This window comes from Triturus cristatus, chromosome 1_1, assembly GCF_964204655.1.
Source record: "Triturus cristatus chromosome 1_1, aTriCri1.1, whole genome shotgun sequence".
NCBI classification, from domain to species: Eukaryota; Metazoa; Chordata; class Amphibia; order Caudata; family Salamandridae; genus Triturus; species Triturus cristatus.
In genome coordinates, this window is record NC_140579.1 from 364,862,097 (window position 1) to 364,884,588 (window position 22,492).

The 22,492-nt window shown below is 52.9% G+C and overlaps 2 long non-coding RNA genes across 2 annotated transcripts; one reads left to right on the top strand and one right to left on the bottom strand.

Moving 5' to 3' along the window:
- Positions 1-1,053: 1,053 nt before the first annotated feature.
- Positions 1,054-2,220, bottom strand: LOC146870223 (uncharacterized). Its single transcript, XR_014959361.1, has 4 exons — positions 2,157-2,220; positions 2,030-2,068; positions 1,862-1,950; positions 1,054-1,429 (listed from the first exon to the last, which is right to left on the bottom strand). It is a non-coding gene; the product is annotated as an uncharacterized LOC146870223 (long non-coding RNA).
- A 5,229-nt stretch (positions 2,221-7,449) lies between these two features.
- Positions 7,450-8,616, top strand: LOC146870224 (uncharacterized). Its single transcript, XR_014959362.1, has 4 exons — positions 7,450-7,513; positions 7,602-7,640; positions 7,720-7,808; positions 8,241-8,616. It is a non-coding gene; the product is annotated as an uncharacterized LOC146870224 (long non-coding RNA).
- The last annotated feature ends 13,876 nt before the right edge of the window (positions 8,617-22,492 follow it).

Sequence of the window (22,492 nt, forward strand, 5' to 3'; positions counted from 1 at the left end):
CACCACCCCAGCACGATACCCTACACTGCCCGAACTCCACTGCACTGCCCTAAACCCTAAAACACCAAACCCAGCACGACCCCCTACACTGCCCGTACACCAATGCACTGCCCTAAACCCTAAAACACCAAACCCAGAACGACCCCCTACACTGCCCGTACACCAATGCACTGCCCTAAACCCTAAAATACCACCCCCAGCACGACCCCCTACACTACCCGAACACTGCTGCACTACCCTAAATCCTAAAACACAACACCCAGCACGACCCCTTACACTGCCAGAACACCACTGCACTGCCATAACCATAAAACACCAGCCCCAGCACAACCCCTTACACTGCCGGAACAACACTGCACTGCCCTAAACCCTAAAACATCAGCCCCAGCATGACCCCTCACAATGCCCGAACACCACTGCACTGCGCTAAACCCTGAAACACCACCCCCAGCACGACCCCCTACACTGCCCGAACACCACTGCTCTGCTGTAAACCCTAAAACACCAACCCCACACGACCCCCAACACTGCCCGAACACCACTGCACTGCCCTACACCCTGAAACACCATCCCCTGCACGACCCCCTATACTGCCCGAACACCACTGCACTGCCCTAAACCCTGAAACACCATCCCCCGCACAACCCCCTACACTGCCCGAACTCCACTGCACTGCCCTAAACCCTGAAACACCACCCCCAGCATGACCCCTACACTGCCAGAACACTACTGCTCTGCCTTAAACCCTGAAACACCACCCCCAGCACGAACCCCTACACTGCCCAAACACCACTGCTCTACCCAAGACCCTGAAACACCACCCCAGCACGTCCCCCCTACACTGCCCAAACACCACTGCACTGCACTGCCTTAAACCCTGAAACACTACCCCGAGCACGACCCCCTACACTGTCCGAACACCACTGCACTGCCCTAAACCCTACCCTCTATCAAAGGAGGAACAAGGGCACCCAAAGGAAATAGACAGGGACCTTGGGTAGATACGTATTACAGGAAACAGTGGTCCCTGAAACCAAACGATAGAGCAGAAAATGAATATAGTCAAAATTGAAACTATATTTTAGCCAGTGTCCAGCCGGGCATGGCAACTTTAATAAGTAGAAATTCTTGACAGTGAACAGGGAAATGTAAGTAGAATTCGGTGGGACACAAGCCTGTATCCTCTGACTTACATACCGAGTAAACAGAAAATGACAAAACACATTCAGGCAATTACAGTGATGTTTCTGTGACAGATAATGAATAGCGAAACATCTGATATTCAGACTGCCACCTTCACACTATATTACATACAGCAATATTTATGGTGTAGGGTGGGCAACAGAGTCGACGGCGTTTCGATCCTTATGGGAAAGATACAGGATCATCATCAGGACTAAATTAGTTAAATTGCCCTTATTTGGAATGCCTGAGTAAACATTAGACATAAGGCAAACGTACAACCAACATAAATGTGGAAAAAACATAATAAAGGGGAGGGAAGGGAAAAAATGGAAAATAATAATCAATCAGTTGGTGATTACAATAAAAACAATACATTTCGCATCAACCAGGTACTGCGTCAGATCAGGTGCTCATTCAGGTGTGCATTCTTATGTAAAAGTGACATCGCAAGTGGTTGTTTTATGGCGACTAATGTCTAAACAGAAATATGAAAGATAGGCGATTTCAAAGGTTACGTTAGAAATTTGTTAAATTAAAAAAGACATTTAGGACAGCCGTGGTTCGATAGTCACTAGATGCGCGGTACGATGTGGACCCGTGAGGCGTACGAGGACGTTAAGTGAAGAGGGGTGGTGGGGAACGAAGGTGAAGAGGGGATAAGTGAATAGGGAATTACCTCATGTTGCCATGGAGGCAACGAAAAAGATGGCGAATCACGGAAAGGTACCGTTGAGATAAGGGTACGAGTTTACGGTAGGACAATGCCTGTGAAATAATAGAAAAACATAAGAAGGGCGAAGTGTGGAAGTGAATGCGTAGGGCGTGCAGCGAATGAAGGGCTTACCTACGGACATTTGTTCCGGGAGGAAGGACACGGATAGGTCTAATGAAGGAAAGTGAAAGCAATAAATATGGGTCCAAGTATGAGCAGCGGGACATCTGGATCGTGAGTGCTTGGTGGGAGGGCTTACCTCAGTCAACTTGCAGAAATGGGTTCCGTGGCCATGCAGTGTGAACGGACGATGCCGGATCAACTGTGGGGGCAGAAAGGTGAAACTGCCTAAAGTAGGTGTTTCAGGTCATGTGAGAAGTCACATGGTGTGGCAGGTCATGTGGGTGGTCACATGGTGTCATGTGACCAAGGAACAACGCCGTGCGAGTGAAGGCAATTGTTGGTAGAACCAAGGCGCCATGTTGGAAGGGTAATAAAATAGTGAAAAAAGTGGCCGGCGATAGCGGGACGAGTGGAAAGAAAAGGAATTTCAGTGAGAAAATGAATAATAAACGCAAAACGCAATATACAAGGAATTTACAGTCTGTACATACATATAGATGAAACATGAGAATTATGTGGAACAATGATCATCAGACAACCAGTGATGGGTAACGATTGACATTAGTCATGGAGCCTGGTGTAGAACCCACGGGGGTGTGAACAAGAGTGGGTATTAAATCATTGTTCAGAAAATGAATCCAAAAAAGTTCATAGTAATGAGGTCCAGTCCTCAAGGCGATTCAGCCCACTGTGTATGCTTCCTGTTTTGAGAATCCATTTCAATTCCTCTTTGTTTAACAGTTGGGCGAGATCGGCGCCCCTGGGTGGGATCTTCACTACAGAGATTACTGTCCAGCGTATTTCATTCTCAGAGTGGCCCTTGGCCTCAAAATGTTCGACCAATGGAGCGTTCGGAGTTTTGCATCTTAATCTGCTTCTATGTTGGCAGATTCGTACCCGAATTTTTTGTGTGGTCTGACCTATGTAGATCATATCGCAGGGACAAAAGATAGCATAAATCACATTACAGGTGTTACAATTACTGAATTGTGTGAGTGGTTTACGTATATTACCATATACAAATTCCTTGCAGTCATTGGTGAAACCACATACTGAACAATTGCCACATTTATTATGACCAGTCAAAGAGGGTAACGACCAATGGTCATGAAGGGTACCAGTGTTTGTGGTGCTGGGAAGAGCTGCTCTGACCAAGTGGTCCTTAATGTTTTTGTTTTTCTTAAAGGCAAAGAGAGGTTTCTCTAGGTTCAGTATTCCAGCATTGACTACGCTCCAATGTTTTAGAATGCTTTTCCGTAGTTTGTGTGAGGAGAGGGAAAAAGTTGTCACGCATACTATGCGATTCCCTGATTTCTTGTTTTTGGGTTCCAAGAGAGTGTCCCTGGGACAGTACCAGGCTCTTTTGAGGGAATTCCGGATCAGTCTTTTGGGGTAGCCTCTGGAGGTCAGTTTGTTGCTTAGTACTTTGGCTTCCCTGAAATAATCCTCCTTAAGAGTGCAATTGCGTCTGATGCGGAGATACTGAGAATAGGGAAGGGAGTCTCTAAGAGCTCTCGGATGGTTACTGTTGTATTTCAACAGAGTATTGCGCTCAGTTGGTTTTCTGAACAGGCTAGTCACCAGAATCCCGTCTCTGTGAATTATATTGAGGTCAAGAAAAGGAATGGAAATTTTGTTATGTGTGAGTGTAAATTTCAAACCACCACAGTTGTTGTTCAGCCAATGAAGGAAATTTTCGAGCATTGCCTGGGTGTCATGCCAAATAAGGAAAATATCGTCTATGTATCTTTTCCAGTGTGACAGGGCAGAGAAAAAAGGATTGAGTGGGACCAGTATACAGTTCGTCTCCAGAGCATTCATGTAAAGGATCGCCAGATTCGGGGCAAAAACTGCCCCCATCGATGTTCCTTTAGTCTGCTGATAGAAATGCCCGTCAAACAAAAAGAAATTCCTGGTCAGGCAGATCTCAAGAAGTTGTAAAATAAAAATAGTTGGAACTGCGTGTGGTCTGATGCGTGTCTCTAAAGTTTCTTCAATGACGAGCAAAGCCTCTCGTTGGGGGATGTTAGTGTAAAGAGACTCCACATCGAGAGTGCAGAGTGTATCTGTAGAGGGATCAAAACCCTGGTTTTCGACCAATGTAATCATCTGCATGCTGTCTCTGACATAATATGGTGTAGATGGGACGAACTCCTTTATGAAAAAATCTACATACAAGCCTAATGGCTCTAGAATGGAGCCGCAACCGGAGACGATAGGGCGTCCAGGGGGGTGTTCAGTGTCCTTGTGGATTTTAGGTAAGGTGTAAATAACTGGTATCCGAGGGGCCTTAGCATTCAAAAACTGGTATTCGAGTTTAGAAAGGTACCCTTCGTCTAGGCCCGATTTGGTGGTTTGCTGGATCATTTGTCTGAGTTCATTAGTGGGGTTAGTAGGTAGTCTACAGTAGTGATCTGTATTCCCTAGCTGTCTTAATATTTCGTTTTTGTAGGTAATGGTGTCCTGGAGTACTATCCCTCCCCCTTTATCAGCAGGTTTGATGACTATCGTGTTGTTATTCTTAAGAGTCTGAAGTGCTGATTTTTCTGCCAGTGAAATATTGTAAGGTATATAGTGGTGTTCTTTGGCCAGTTGTGTCAGGTCATTTAACACCAATTTTTCAAAGGTGGGGATCTCCGGTGGGACCATATTGGCAGAGGGGGAGAAAGTGGAAGGAGGCCTCAAAGGAGTATTGGGTGCCTTAGGTAAAAAAGGATTTAGCAGGAAATAGCTGTGTAATCTCAGTTTGCGAAAAAATCTCAAGACTTCTGTTTGTAGGTCGAGGAAATTAGTTTTGGTGATGGGTACGAATGACAAACCCTTGCTAAGTATCGATAATTCTGGATCAACCAAGTGGTGTTCAGTGAGATTGAATATAGGGAGTGAGAGATTGGTGAGGGAGATAGTGGTGTCCGTGTGCTCAGATTGGTCTACCAGCGGTAGTAATTGCGTCGGGTTTGCCGTTCGCCTGGTTGGTTTTGCCAGTGGGCACGTTTCAGACCCCCTCTCCTTGGTGGTTCGTGCTGGCCACGTCCTAAAAAAGAGGTGGAAGGTTGTGGATTAACTGGTGTTCTATTGGTATTGCTGGTCCCTTCCCTATACTCTTAAGAATAACAACACGATAGTCATCAAACCTGCTGATAAAGGGGGAGGGATAGTACTCCAGGACACCATTACCTACAAAAACGAAATATTAAGACAGCTAGGGAATACAGATCACTACTGTAGACTACCTACTAACCCCACTAATGAACTCAGACAAATGATCCAGCAAACCACCAAATCGGGCCTAGACGAAGGGTACCTTTCTAAACTCGAATACCAGTTTTTGAATGCTAAGGCCCCTCGGATACCAGTTATTTACACCTTACCTAAAATCCACAAGGACACTGAACACCCCCCTGGACGCCCTATCGTCTCCGGTTGCGGCTCCATTCTAGAGCCATTAGGCTTGTATGTAGATTTTTTCATAAAGGAGTTCGTCCCATCTACACCATATTATGTCAGAGACAGCATGCAGATGATTACATTGGTCGAAAACCAGGGTTTTGATCCCTCTACAGATACACTCTGCACTCTCGATGTGGAGTCTCTTTACACTAACATCCCCCAACGAGAGGCTTTGCTCGTCATTGAAGAAACTTTAGAGACACGCATCAGACCACACGCAGTTCCAACTATTTTTATTTTACAACTTCTTGAGATCTGCCTGACCAGGAATTTCTTTTTGTTTGACGGGCATTTCTATCAGCAGACTAAAGGAACATCGATGGGGGCAGTTTTTGCCCCGAATCTGGCGATCCTTTACATGAATGCTCTGGAGACGAACTGTATACTGGTCCCACTCAATCCTTTTTTCTCTGCCCTGTCACACTGGAAAAGATACATAGACGATATTTTCCTTATTTGGCATGACACCCAGGCAATGCTCGAAAATTTCCTTCATTGGCTGAACAACAACTGTGGTGGTTTGAAATTTACACTCACACATAACAAAATTTCCATTCCTTTTCTTGACCTCAATATAATTCACAGAGACGGGATTCTGGTGACTAGCCTGTTCAGAAAACCAACTGAGCGCAATACTCTGTTGAAATACAACAGTAACCATCCGAGAGCTCTTAGAGACTCCCTTCCCTATTCTCAGTATCTCCGCATCAGACGCAATTGCACTCTTAAGGAGGATTATTTCAGGGAAGCCAAAGTACTAAGCAACAAACTGACCTCCAGAGGCTACCCCAAAAGACTGATCCGGAATTCCCTCAAAAGAGCCTGGTACTGTCCCAGGGACACTCTCTTGGAACCCAAAAACAAGAAATCAGGGAATCGCATAGTATGCGTGACAACTTTTTCCCTCTCCTCACACAAACTACGGAAAAGCATTCTAAAACATTGGAGCGTAGTCAATGCTGGAATACTGAACCTAGAGAAACCTCTCTTTGCCTTTAAGAAAAACAAAAACATTAAGGACCACTTGGTCAGAGCAGCTCTTCCCAGCACCACAAACACTGGTACCCTTCATGACCATTGGTCGTTACCCTCTTTGACTGGTCATAATAAATGTGGCAATTGTTCAGTATGTGGTTTCACCAATGACTGCAAGGAATTTGTATATGGTAATATACGTAAACCACTCACACAATTCAGTAATTGTAACACCTGTAATGTGATTTATGCTATCTTTTGTCCCTGCGATATGATCTACATAGGTCAGACCACACAAAAAATTCGGGTACGAATCTGCCAACATAGAAGCAGATTAAGATGCAAAACTCCGAACGCTCCATTGGTCGAACATTTTGAGGCCAAGGGCCACTCTGAGAATGAAATACGCTGGACAGTAATCTCTGTAGTGAAGATCCCACCCAGGGGCGCCGATCTCGCCCAACTGTTAAACAAAGAGGAATTGAAATGGATTCTCAAAACAGGAAGCATACACAGTGGGCTGAATCGCCTTGAGGACTGGACCTCATTACTATGAACTTTTTTGGATTCATTTTCTGAACAATGATTTAATACCCACTCTTGTTCACACCCCCGTGGGTTCTACACCAGGCTCCATGACTAATGTCAATCGTTACCCATCACTGGTTGTCTGATGATCATTGTTCCACATAATTCTCATGTTTCATCTATATGTATGTACAGACTGTAAATTCCTTGTATATTGCGTTTTGCGTTTATTATTCATTTTCTCACTGAAATTCCTTTTCTTTCCACTCGTCCCGCTATCGCCGGCCACTTTTTTCACTATTTTATTACCCTTCCAACATGGCGCCTTGGTTCTACCAACAATTGCCTTCACTCGCACGGCGTTGTTCCTTGGTCACATGACACCATGTGACCACCCACATGACCTGCCACACCATGTGACTTCTCACATGACCTGAAACACCTACTTTAGGCAGTTTCACCTTTCTGCCCCCACAGTTGATCCGGCATCGTCCGTTCACACTGCATGGCCACGGAACCCATTTCTGCAAGTTGACTGAGGTAAGCCCTCCCACCAAGCACTCACGATCCAGATGTCCCGCTGCTCATACTTGGACCCATATTTATTGCTTTCACTTTCCTTCATTAGACCTATCCGTGTCCTTCCTCCCGGAACAAATGTCCGTAGGTAAGCCCTTCATTCGCTGCACGCCCTACGCATTCACTTCCACACTTCGCCCTTCTTATGTTTTTCTATTATTTCACAGGCATTGTCCTACCGTAAACTCGTACCCTTATCTCAACGGTACCTTTCCGTGATTCGCCATCTTTTTCGTTGCCTCCATGGCAACATGAGGTAATTCCCTATTCACTTATCCCCTCTTCACCTTCGTTCCCCACCACCCCTCTTCACTTAACGTCCTCGTACGCCTCACGGGTCCACATCGTACCGCGCATCTAGTGACTATCGAACCACGGCTGTCCTAAATGTCTTTTTTAATTTAACAAATTTCTAACGTAACCTTTGAAATCGCCTATCTTTCATATTTCTGTTTAGACATTAGTCGCCATAAAACAACCACTTGCGATGTCACTTTTACATAAGAATGCACACCTGAATGAGCACCTGATCTGACGCAGTACCTGGTTGATGCGAAATGTATTGTTTTTATTGTAATCACCAACTGATTGATTATTATTTTCCATTTTTTCCCTTCCCTCCCCTTTATTATGTTTTTTCCACATTTATGTTGGTTGTACGTTTGCCTTATGTCTAATGTTTACTCAGGCATTCCAAATAAGGGCAATTTAACTAATTTAGTCCTGATGATGATCCTGTATCTTTCCCATAAGGATCGAAACGCCGTCGACTCTGTTGCCCACCCTACACCATAAATATTGCTGTATGTAATATAGTGTGAAGGTGGCAGTCTGAATATCAGATGTTTCGCTATTCATTATCTGTCACAGAAACATCACTGTAATTGCCTGAATGTGTTTTGTCATTTTCTGTTTACTCGGTATGTAAGTCAGAGGATACAGGCTTGTGTCCCACCGAATTCTACTTACATTTCCCTGTTCACTGTCAAGAATTTCTACTTATTAAAGTTGCCATGCCCGGCTGGACACTGGCTAAAATATAGTTTCAATTTTGACTATATTCATTTTCTGCTCTATCGTTTGGTTTCAGGGACCACTGTTTCCTGTAATACTAAACCCTACCCTCAACATGACCCACTACACTGCCCGAACACAACTTCAGTGCCCTAAAGCCTGAAACACTACCCCCAGCACGACCCCCTACACTGCTTGAAAACCACTTCACTGCCCTAAACCCTGAAACACTACCCCCTGCAAAACCGCCTACACTGCCCAAACACTACTGCACTGCCCTAACCCCTGAAACATCACCTCCAGCCCGACCCCCCTACACTGCCTGAACACCACTGCCCTAAACCCTGAAACACCACCCCCAGCACAACCCCCTACTTTGCCCGAACACCACTGCACTGCCCTAAACCCTGAAACACCACACCCTGCACGACCTCCTACACTGCCCGAACACCACTGCACTGCCCTAAACCCTGATACACCACCCCCAGCACGACCCCTACACTGCCCGAAAACCACTGCTCTGCCTTGAACCCTGAAATACCAACCCCAGCACGACCCCCTACTCTGCCTGAACACCACTGCTCTGCCCTAAACCCTAAAACACCACTCACAGCACAAACCCTACTCTGCCCGAATACCACTGCACTGCCCAAAATCCTGAAACACTAGCCCCAGAACGACCCCTATACTACCCGAACACCACTGCACTGCCCTAAAGCCTGAAACACTACCCCAGCACGACCCCGTGCTCTGCCCGAACACCACAGCACTGCCCTAAGCCCTGAAACACCAACCCCAGCACGACCTCTACACTGCCCGAACACCACTGCACTGTCCTGAAACACCAGCCCCCGCACGACCCCATACACTGCCCGAACACCTCTGCATGCTCTAAACTCTGAAACACCACCCCCTGCACGACCCTGTACACTGCCCAAACACCACTGCACTGCCCTAAACCCTGAAACACCAACCCCAGCACGACCTCTACACTGCCCGAACACCACTGCACTGTCCTGAAACACCAGCCCCAGCACGACCCACTATACTGCCCGAACACCACTGCACTGCCCTAAATCCTTAAACACCAGCCCCCGCACGACCCCCTACACTGCCCAAACACCACTGCACTGCCCTAAATCCTGAAACACCAGCCCCAACATGACCCCCTACTCTGCCCGAACTCCACTGCACTGCCCTAAACCCTGAAACACCACCCCCAGCACGACCCCCAACACTGCCTGAACACCACTGCACTGCCCTACACCCTGAAACACCATCCCCTGCACGACCCCCTACACTGCCTGAACACCACTGCACTGCCCTAAACCCTGAAACACCATCCCCCGCACGACCCCCTACAATGCCGGAACTCCACTGCACTGCCCTAAACCCTGAAACACCACCCCCAGCATGACCCACTACACTGCCAGAACACTACTGCTCTGCCTTAAACCCTGAAACACCACCCCCAGCACGACCCCCTACTCTGCCCCAACACCACTGCTCTGCTGTAAACCCTAAAACACCAACCCCTGCACGTCCCCTACACTTCCGGAACACCACTGCACTGCCCAAAACCCTGAAACACCAGCTCCAGTGCGACCCACTACACTACTGAACACCACTGCACTGCCCTAAACTCTGAATCACTACCCCGGCACGATCCCTACACTGCCCGAACAGCACTGCACTGCCCTGAACCCTGAAACACTAGCCCCAGCACGACCCCATACACTGCCCGAACACCACTGCACTGCCCTAAGCCCTGAAACACCAGCCCCAGCACGACCCCCTACACTGCCCGATCACCACTGTACTGCCCTAAACCCTGAAACACCATCCCCCGCCTGACCCCCTACAATGCCCGAACTCCACTGCACTGCCCTAAACCCTGAAACACCAGTCACCTTACGACCCCCCTTTACTGCCCGAACACCTCTGCACTGCCCTAACCTCCGAAACACCAGGCCCCGCACGACCCCCTATACTGCACGAACACCACTGCACTGCCCTAAATCCTGAAACACCAGCCCCAGCATGGCCCCCTACTCTGCCCGAACACCACTGCACTGCCCTAAACCCTGAAACCCCACCCCCAGCAAGACCCCCTACACTGCCCGAACACCACTGCACTGCCCTAAACCCTGAAACACCACCCCCTACACTGCCCAAACACCGCTGCACTGCCCTAAACCCTGAAACACCACCCCCAGCACGACCCCCTACACTGCCACACCACTACTGCTCTGCCTTAAATCCTGAAACACCACACCAAGCACGACCCCCTACTCTGCCCGAACACCACTGCACTGCCATAACCCCTAAAACACGAGCCCCAGCATGACCCCCTACACTGCCCGAACAGCACTGCACTGCCCTAAACCCTGAAACACCACCCCCCAACAAGACCCCTACACTGCCCGAACACCACTGCCCTAAACCCTGAAACACCACCCCCAGCAAGTCCCCCTACACTGCCCGAAAAACACTGCACTGCCCCAAACCCTGAAACACCACCCCCTGCACGACCCCCTACACTGCCCGAACACCACTGCACTGCCCTAAAACACCACCCCAGCACATCCCCCTAGACTGCCTGAACACCACTGCACTTCCCTAAACCCTGAAACACCACCCCCAGCACGATCCCCAACACTGCCAGAACACCACTGCACTGCCCTAAACTCTGAAGCACTTGCCCCAGCATGACCCCCTACACTGCCCGACCACTGCAGTGCCCTAAACCCTGAAACACCAGCCCCAGCACAACCCCCTACACTGTCCAAACACCACTGCACTGCCCTAAACCCTGAAACACCACCCCCAGCACGACCCCCTTCACTGCCCAACCATCACTGCACTGCCCTAAACCCTGCAAAACCAGCCCCCGAACGAACACTTACACTGCCCGAACACCACTGCACTGCCCTAAACCCTGAAACACCACCCCCAACAAGACCCCTACACTGCCCGAACACCACTGCACTGCCATAACCCCTAAAACATGAGCCCCAGCACGACCCCTACACTGCCCGAACACCACTGCACAGCCCTAAACCATGAAACACCACCCCCTACAAGACCCCTACACTGCCCGAACACCACTGCCCTAAACCCTGAAACACCACCCCCAGCAGGTCCCCCTACACTGCCCGAACACCACTGCACTGCCCTAAACCCTAAAACATCAGCCCCAGCATGACCCCTCACAATGCCCGAACACCACTGCACTGCCCTAAACCCTGAAACACCACACCCAGCACGACCCCTACACTGTACGAACTCCACTGCCCTTAACCCTGAAACACCACCCCCAGCACGAGCCCCTACTCTGCCCGAACACCACAGCACTGCCCTAAACCCTGAAACACCACCCCCTGCACGACTCCCTACACTTCCCGAACACCACTGCACTGCCCTAAACCCTGAAACACTAGCCCCAGCACCACCACCTACACTGCCCGAACACCACTGCACTGCCCTAAACCCTAAAGCACCAAACCCAGCACGACCCCCTACAGTACCCAAACAACACTGCACTGCCCTAAACCCTAAAACACCACCCCCTGCACGACCCCCTACACTGCCCGAACACCACTGCACTGCCCTAAACCCTGAAACACCAGCCCCAGCATGACCCCCTACACTGTCCGAACACCACAGCACTGCCCTAAACCCTGAAACACCACCCACAGCACGACCCCCTACACTGCCCGAACACCAGTGCACTGCCCTAAACACTGAAACACCACCCTCAGCACGACCCCCTACACTGCCCAAACACCACTGCACTGCACTGCCCTAAACCCTGAAACACTACCCCGAGCACGACCCCCTACACTGTCCGAACACCACTGCACTGCCCTAAACCCTACCCTCAACATGACCCACTACACTGCCCGAACACAACTTCAGTGCCCTAAAGCCTGAAACACTACCCCCAGCACGACCCCCTACACTGCTTGAAAACCACTGCACTGCCCTAAACCCTGAAACATTCCCCCCAGCAAAACCGCCTACACTGCCCAAACACTACTGCACTGCCCTAACCCCTGAAACATCACCTCCAGCCCGACCCCCCTACACTGCCTGAACACCACTGCTCTAAACCCTGAAACACCACCCCAGCACAACCCCCTACTTTGCCCGAACACCACTGCACTGCCCTAAACCCTGAAACACCACACCCTGCACGACCTCCTACACTGCCCGAACACCACTGCACTGCCCTAAACCCTGATACACCACTCCCAGCACGACCCCTACACTGCCCGAAAACCACTGCTCTGCCTTAAACCCTGAAATACCAACCCCAGCACGACCCCCTACTCTGCCTGAACACCACTGCTCTGCCCTAAACCCTAAAACACCACTCACAGCACAAAACCTACTCTGCCCGAACACCACTGCACTGCCCAAAATCCTGAAACACTAGCCCCAGAACGACCCCTATACTACCCGAACACCACTGCACTGCCCTAAAGCCTGAAACACTACCCCAGCACGACCCCCTGCTCTGCCCGAACACCACAGCTCTGCCCTAAGCCCTGAAACACCAACCCCAGCACGACCTCTACACTGCCCGAACACCACTGCACTGTCCTGAAACACCAGCCCCAGCACGACCACCTACACTGCCCGAACATCACTGCACTGCCCTAAACCCTGAAACACCAGCCCCCGCACGACCCCATACACTGCCCGAACACCTCTGCATGCTCTAAACTCTGAAACACCACCCCCTGCATGACCCTGTACACTGCCCAAACACCACTGCACTGCCCTAAACCCTGAAACACCAACCCCAGCACGACCTCTACACTGCCCGAACACCACTGCACTGTCCTGAAACACCAGCCCCAGCACGACCCACTATACTGCCCGAACACCACTGCACTGCCCTAAATCCTTAAACACCAGCCCCCGCACGACCCCCTACACTGCCCGAACACCACTGCACTGCCCTAAATCCTGAAACACCAGCCCCAGCATGGCCCCCTACTCTGGCCGAACACCACTGCACTGCCCTAAACCCTGAAACCCCACCCCCAGCAAGACCCCCTACACTGCCCGAACACCACTGCACTGCCCTAAACCCTGAAACACCACCCCCTACACTGCCCAAACACCCCTGCACTGCCCTAAACCCTGAAACACCACCCCCAGCACGACCCCCTACACTGCCACACCACTACTGCTCTGCCTTAAATCCTGAAACACCACCCCCAGCACGACCCCCTACTCTGCCCGAACACCACTGCACTGCCATAACCCCTAAAACACGAGCCCCAGCATGACCCCCTACACTGCCCGAACAGCACTGCACTGCCCTAAACCCTGAAACACCACCCCCCAACAAGACCCCTACACTGCCCGAACACCACTGCCCTAAACCCTGAAACACCACCCCCAGCAAGTCCCCCTACACTGCCCGAAAAACACTGCACTGCCCCAAACCCTGAAACACCACCCCCTGCACGACCCCCTACACTGCCCGAACACCACTGCACTGCCCTAAAACACCACCCCAGCACATCCCCCTAGACTGCCTGAACACCACTGCACTTCCCTAAACCCTGAAACACCACCCCCAGCACGATCCCCAACACTGCCAGAACACCACTGCACTGCCCTAAACTCTGAAGCACTTGCCCCAGCATGACCCCCTACACTGCCCGACCACTGCAGTGCCCTAAACCCTGAAACACCAGCCCCAGCACAACCCCCTACACTGTCCAAACACCACTGCACTGCCCTAAACCCTGAAACACCACCCCCAGCACGACCCCCTTCACTGCCCAACCATCACTGCACTGCCCTAAACCCTGCAAAACAAGCCCACGAACGAACACTTACACTGCCCGAACACCACTGCACTGCCCTAAACCCTGAAACACCACCCCCAACAAGACCCCTACACTGCCCGAACACCACTGCACTGCCATAACCCCTAAAACATGAGCCCCAGCACGACCCCTACACTGCCCGAACACCACTGCACAGCCCTAAACCATGAAACACCACCCCCTACAAGACCCCTACACTGCCCGAACACCACTGCCCTAAACCCTGAAACACCACCCCCAGCAGGTCCCCCTACACTGCCCGAACACCACTGCACTGCCCTAAACCCTAAAACATCAGCCCCAGCATGACCCCTCACAATGCCCGAACACCACTGCACTGCCCTAAACCCTGAAACACCACACCCAGCACGACCCCTACACTGTACGAACTCCACTGCCCTTAACCCTGAAACACCACCCCCAGCACGAGCCCCTACTCTGCCCGAACACCACAGCACTGCCCTAAACCCTGAAACACCACCCCCTGCACGACCCCCTACACTTCCCGAACACCACTGCACTGCCCTAAACCCTGAAACACTAGCCCCAGCACCACCACCTACACTGCCCGAACACCACTGCACTGCCCTAAACCCTAAAGCACCAAACCCAGCACGACCCCCTACAGTACCCAAACAACACTGCACTGCCCTAAACCCTAAAACACCACCCCCTGCACGACCCCCTACACTGCCCGAACACCACTGCACTGCCCTAAACCCTGAAACACCAGCCCCAGCATGACCCCCTACACTGTCCGAACACCACAGCACTGCCCTAAACCCTGAAACACCACCCACAGCACGACCCCCTACACTGCCCGAACACCAGTGCACTGCCCTAAACACTGAAACACCACCCTCAGCACGACCCCCTACACTGCCCAAACACCACTGTACTGCCCTAAACCCTGAAACACCAGTCCCAGCACGACCCCCACACTGCCCGAACACCACTGCACTGCTCTAAACCCTGAAACACCAGTCCCAGCACGACCCCCCACACTGTCCGAACACCACAGCACTGCCCTAAACCCTGAAACACCACCCACAGCACGACCCCCTACACTGCCCGAACACCAGTGCACTGCCCTAAACACTGAAACACCACCCTCAGCACGACCCCCTACACTGCCCAAACACCACTGTACTGCCCTAAACCCTGAATCACCAGTCCCAGCACGACCCCCCACACTGCCCGAACACCACTGCACTGCTCTAAACCCTGAAACACCAGCCCAGCATGACCCCCTACACTGCCCGAAAACCACTGCACTGCCCTAAACCCTTAAACACCACCCCCTGCACTACCCCCTACACTGCCCGAACACCACTGCACTGCCCTAAACCCTGAAACGCCACCCCAGCAAGACCCCTACACTGCCTGACCACTGCACTGCCCTAAACCCAGAAACACCACCCCAAGCAAGACCCCCTACACTGCCCGAACACCACTGCCCTATTCCCTGTAACACCACACCCAGCAAGTCCCTCTACACTGCGCGAACACCACTGCCCTAAACCCTGAAACTCCACCCACAGCAAGTCCCTCTACACTGCCCGAAAACCACTGCACTGCCCTAAACTCTGAAATACCACTTCCATCAAGTCCCCCTACACTGCCCGAACACCACTGCACTGCCCTAAACCCTGAAACACCACCCCCTGCATGACCCCCTACACAGCCCCAACACCACTGCCGTTAACTCTGAAACACCACCCCAGCACAACCCCCTACACTGCTCAAACAGAACTGCACTGCCCTAAACCCCAAAACACCACACCCAGCACATCCCCCTACACTGCCCGAACACCACTGCTTTGCCCTAAACCCTGAAACACCAGCACGACCCCCTACACTGCCCGATCACCACTGCTCTGCCGTAAACCCTGAAACACCACTCCCAGCAAGACCATCTACACTGCCCGAAGTCAACTGCACTGCCCTAAACCCTGAAACACCAGGCCACGCACACCCCCCTATATTGCCCGAACACCTCTGCACTGCCCTACCCCCTGAAACAGCCCCAGCATGACCCCCTACACTGCCCGAACATCACTGCACTAAACCCTGAAACACCACCCCAGCATGACCCCCCTACTCTGCCCGAACACCACTGCACTGCCCTAAACCCTGAAACACTACCCAAGCACAAACCCCTACACTGCCCGAACAGCACTGCACTGCCCTAAACTCTGAAACACTAGCCCCAGCACGACCCCCTACACTGCACGACAACTGCAGTGCCCTAAACCCTGAAACACCAGCCCCAGCACGACCCCCTACACTGCCCGACCACCACTGCACTGCCCTAAACCCTGCAATACCAGCCCCCGAACGACCACTTACACTGCCCGAACACCACTGCACTGCCCTGAATCCTGAAACACCACCCCTAAACAAAACCCCTACACTGCCCGAACACCACTGCACTGCCATAACCCCTAAAACACGAGCCCCAGCACAACCCCCTACACTGCCTGAACACCACTGCACTGTCCTAAACCCTGAAACACCACCCCCCCAACAAGACCCCTACACTGCCCGAACACCACTGCACTAAACCCTGAAACACCACCCCCAGCAAGTCCCCCTACACTGCCTGAAAAACACTGCACTGCCCCAAACCCTGAAACACCACCCCCTGCACGACCCCCTACACTGCCCGAACACCACTGAACTGCCCTAAAACACCACCCCAGCACATCCCCCTAGACTGCCTGAACACCACTGCACTGCCCTATACCCTGAAACACCACCCACAGCACGACCCCCTACACTGCCCGAACACCAGTGCACTGCCCTAAACACTGAAACACCACCCTCAGTACGACCCCCTACACTGCCCAAACACCACTGCACTGCCCTAAACCCTGAAACACCAGCCCCAGCACAACCCCCCACACTGCCCGAACACCACTGCACTGCTCTAAACCCTGAAACACCACCCCAGCACGACCCCCTACACTGCCTGAAAACCACTGCACTGCCCTAAACCCTGAAACGCCACCCCCAGCAAGACCCCTACACTGCCTGACCACTGCACTGCCCTAAACCCTGAAACACCACCCCAAGCAAGACCCCCTACACTGCCCGAACACCACTGCCCTATTCCCTGTAACACCACACCCAGCAAGACCCTCTACCCTGCCCGAACACCACCGCCCTAAACCCTGAAACTCCACCCACAGCAAGTCCCTCTACACTGCCCGAAAACCACTGCACTGCCCTAATCTCTGAAATACCACTTTCAGCAAGTCCCCCTACACTGCCCGAACACCACTGCACTGCCCTAAACCCTGAAACACCATCCCCTGCATTACCCCCTACACTGCCCGAACACCACTGCACTGCCCTTAACTCTGAAACACCACCCCAGCACAACCCCCTACACTGCTCGAACACAACTGCACTGCCCTAAACCCTAAAACACCACCCCCAGCACGTCCCCCTACACTGCCGATCACCACTGCTCTGCCATAAACCCTGAAACACCACTCCCAGCACCACCATCTACACTGCCCAAACTCAACTGCACTGCCCTAAACCCTGAAACACCAGGCCACGCACAACCCCCTATACTGCCCGAACACCTCTGCACTGCCCTAACCCCTGAAACAGCCCCAGCATGACCCCCTACACTGCCCGAACATCACTGCTCTGCCCTAAACCCTGAAACACCACCCTCCTGCATGACCCCCTACACTGCCGAACACCACTGCACTAAACCCTGAAACACCACCCCAGCATAACCCCCTACTCTGCCCGAACACCACTGCACTGCCCTAAACCCTGAAACACTACCCAAGCACGACCCCCTACAATGCACGACAACTGCAGTGCCCTAAACCCTGAAACATCAGCCCCAGCACGACCCCCTACACTGCCCGACCACCACTGCACTGCCCTAAACCCTGCAATACCAGCCCCCAAATGACCACTTACACTGCCCGAACACCTCTGCACTGCCCTGAATCCTGAAACACCACCCCCCAACAAGACCCCTACACTGCCCGAACACCACTGCACTGCCATAACCCCTAAAACACGAGCCCCAGCACGACCCCCTACACTGCCCGAACACCACTGCACTGCCCTAAACCCTGAAACACCACCCCCCAACAAGACCCCTACACTGCCCGAACACCATTGCCCTAAACCCTGAAACACCACCCCCAGCAAGTCCCCCTACACTGCCCGAAAAACACTGCACTGCCCCAAACCCTGAAACACCACCCCCTGCACGACCCCCTACACTGCCCGAACACCACTGCACTGCCCTAAAACACCACCCCAGCACATCCCCCTAGACTGCCTGAACACCCCTGCACTGCCCTAAACCCTGAAACACCACCCCCAGCACGACCCCCAACACTGCCAGAACACCACTGCACTGCCCTAAACTCTGAAGAACTTGTCCCAGCATGACCCACTACACTGCCCGACCACTGCAGTGCCCTAAACCCTGAAACACCAGCCCCAGCACGACCCCCTACACTGTCCAAACACCACTGCACTGCCCTAAACCCTGAAACACCACCCCCAGCACGACCCCCTACACTGCCCAACCACCACTGCACTGCCCTAAACCCTGCAAAACCAGCCCCCGAACGAACACTTACACTGCCCGAACACCACTGCACTGCCCTAAACCCTGAAACACCACCCCCCAACAAGACCCCTACACTGCCCGAACACAACTGCACTGCCATAACCCCTAAAACACGAGCCCCAGCACGACCCCTACACTGCCCAAACACCACTGCACAGCCCTAAACCATGAAACACCATCCCCTACAAGACCCCTACACTGCCCGAACACCACTGCCCTAAACCCTGAAACACCACCCCCAGCAAGTCCCCCTACACTGCCCGAACACCACTGCACTGCCCTAAACCCTAAAACATCAGCCCCAGCATGACCCCTCACAATGCCCGAACACCACTGTACTGCCCTAAACCCTGAAACACCACACCCAGCATGACCCCTACACTGTCTGCACTCCACTGCCCTTAACCCTGAAACACCACCCCCAGCACGAGCCCCTACTCTGCCCGAACACCACAGCACTGCCCTAAACCCTGAAACACCACCCCCTGCATGACCCCCTACACTGCCCGAACACCACTGCACTGCCGTAAACCCTGAAACACCAGCCCCAGCACCACCCCCTACACTGCCTGAACACCACTGCACTGCCCTAAACCCTAAAACACCAAACCCAGCACGACCCCCTACAGTACCCAAACACCACTGCACTGCCCTAAACCCTAAAACTCCACCCCCTGCACGACCCCCTACACTGCCCGAACACCACTGCACTGCCCTAAACCCTGAAACCCCAGCCCCAGCACGACCCCCTACACTGTCCGAACACCACTGCACTGCCCTAAACCCTGAAACACCAGCCCCAGCATGACCCCCTACACTGCACGAACACCACAGCACTGCCCTAAACACTGAAAAACCACCCTCAGCATGACCCCCTACACTGCCCAAACACCACTGCACTGACCTAAACCCTGAAACACCAGCCCCAGCACGACCCCCCACACTGCCCGAACACCACTGCACTGCTCTAAACCCTGAAACACCACCCAAGCACGACCCCCTACACTGCCTGAAAACCACTGCACTGCCCTAAACCCTTAAGCACCACCCCCTGCACTACCCCCTACACTGCCCGAACACCACTGCACTGCCCTAAACCCTGAAACGCCACCCCCAGCAAGACCCCTACACTGCCTGACCACTGCACTGCCCTAAACCTTGAAACACCACCCCAAGCAAGACCCCCTACACTGCCCGAACACCACTGCCCTATTCCCTGTAACACCACACCCAGCAAGACCCTCTACACTGCCCGAACACCACTGCCCTAAACGCTGAAACTCCACCCACAGCAAGTCCCTCTACACTGCCCGAAAACAACTGCACTGCCCTAAACTCTGAAATACCACTTCCAGCAAGTCCCCCTACACTGCCCGAACACCACTGCACTGCCCTAAACCCTGAAACACCACCCCTGCATGACCCCCTACACTGCCCGAACACCACTGCACTGCCCTTAACTCTGAAACACCACCCCAGCACGTCCCCCTACACTGCCCGAACACCACTGTTTTGCCCTAAACCCTGAAACACCAGCACGACCCCCTACACTGCCCGATCACCACTGCTCTGCCGTAAACCCTGAAACACCACTCCCAGCACGACCATCTACACTGCCCAAACTCAACTGCACTGCTCTAAACCCTGAAACAGCCCCAGCATGACCCCCTACACTGCCCGAACATCACTGCACTAAACCCTGAAACACCACCCCAGCATGACCCTCCTACTCTGCCCGAACACCACTGCACTGCCCTAAACCCTGAAACACTACCCAAGCACAAACCCCTACACTGCCTGAACAGCACTGCACTGCCCTAAACTCTGAAACACTAGCCCCAGCATGACCCCCTACACTGCACGACAACAGCAGTGCCGTAAACCCTGAAACACCAGCCCCAGCACGACCCCCTACACTGCCCGACCACCACTGCACTGCCCTAAACCCTGCAATACCAGCCCCTGAACGACCACTTACACTGCCCGAACACCCCTGCACTGCCATAACCCCTAAAACATGAGCCCCAGCACGACCCCCTACACTGCCTGAACACCACTGCACTGTCCTAAACCCTGAAACACCACCCCCCAACAAGACCCCTACACTGCCCGAACACCACTGCCCTAAACCCTGAAACACCACCCCCAGCAAGTCCCCCTACACTGCCCAAAAAACACTGCACTGCCCCAAACCCTGAAACACCACCCCCTGCACGACCCCCTACAATGCCCGAACACCACTGCACTGCCCTAAAACACCACCCCAGCACATCCCCCTAGACTGCCTGAACACCACTGCACTGCTCTATACCCTGAAACACCACCCTCATCACGACCCCCTACACTGCCCTAAACCCTGAAACACCAGCCCCAGCACGACCCCCCACACTGCCCGAACACCACTGCACTGCTCTAAACCCTGAAACACCACCCCAGCACGACCCCCTACACTGCCCGAAAACCACTGCACTGCCCTAAACCCTGAAACGCCACCCCCAGCAAGACCCCTACACTGCCTGACCACTGCCCTGCCCTAAACCCTGAAACACCACCCCAAGCAAGACCCCCCTACACTGCCCGAACACCACTGCCCTATTCCCTGTAACACCACACCCAGCAAGACCCTCTACACTGCCCGAACACCACTGCCCTAAACCCTGAAACTCCACCCACAGCAAGTCCCTCTACACTGCCCGAAAACCACTGCACTGCCCTAATCTCTGAAATACCACTTCCAGCAAGTCCCCCTACACTGCCCGAACACCACTGCACTGCCCTAAACCCTGAAACACCACACCCTGCATTACCCCCTACACTGCCCGAACACCACTGCACTGCCCTTAACTCTGAAACACCACCCCAGCACAACCCCCTACACTGCTCGAACACAACTGCACTGCCCTAAACCCTAAAACACCACCCCCAGCACGTCCCCCTACACTGCCCAAACACCACTGCTTTGCCCTAAACCCTGAAACACCAGCGCAACCCCCTACACTGCCCAATCACCACTGCTCTGCCGTAAACCCTGAAACACCACTCCCAGCACGACCATCTACACTGCCCGAACTCAACTGCACTGCCCTAAACCCTGAAACACCAGGCCACGCACAACCCCCTATACTGCCCGAACACCTCTGCACTGCCCTAACCCCTGAAACAGCCCCAGCATGACCCCCTACACTGCTGAACATCACTGCACTAAACCCTGAAACACCACCCCAGCATGACCCTCCTACTCTGCCCGAACACCACTGCACTGCCCTAAACCCTGAAACACTACCCAAGCACAAACCCCTACACTGCCTGAACAGCACTGCACTGCCCTAAACTCTGAAACACTAGCCCCAGCATGACCCCCTACACTGCACGACAACTGCAGTGCCGTAAACCCTGAAACACCAGCCCCAGCACGGCCCCCTACACTGCCCGACCACCACTGCACTGCCCTAAACCCTGCAATAC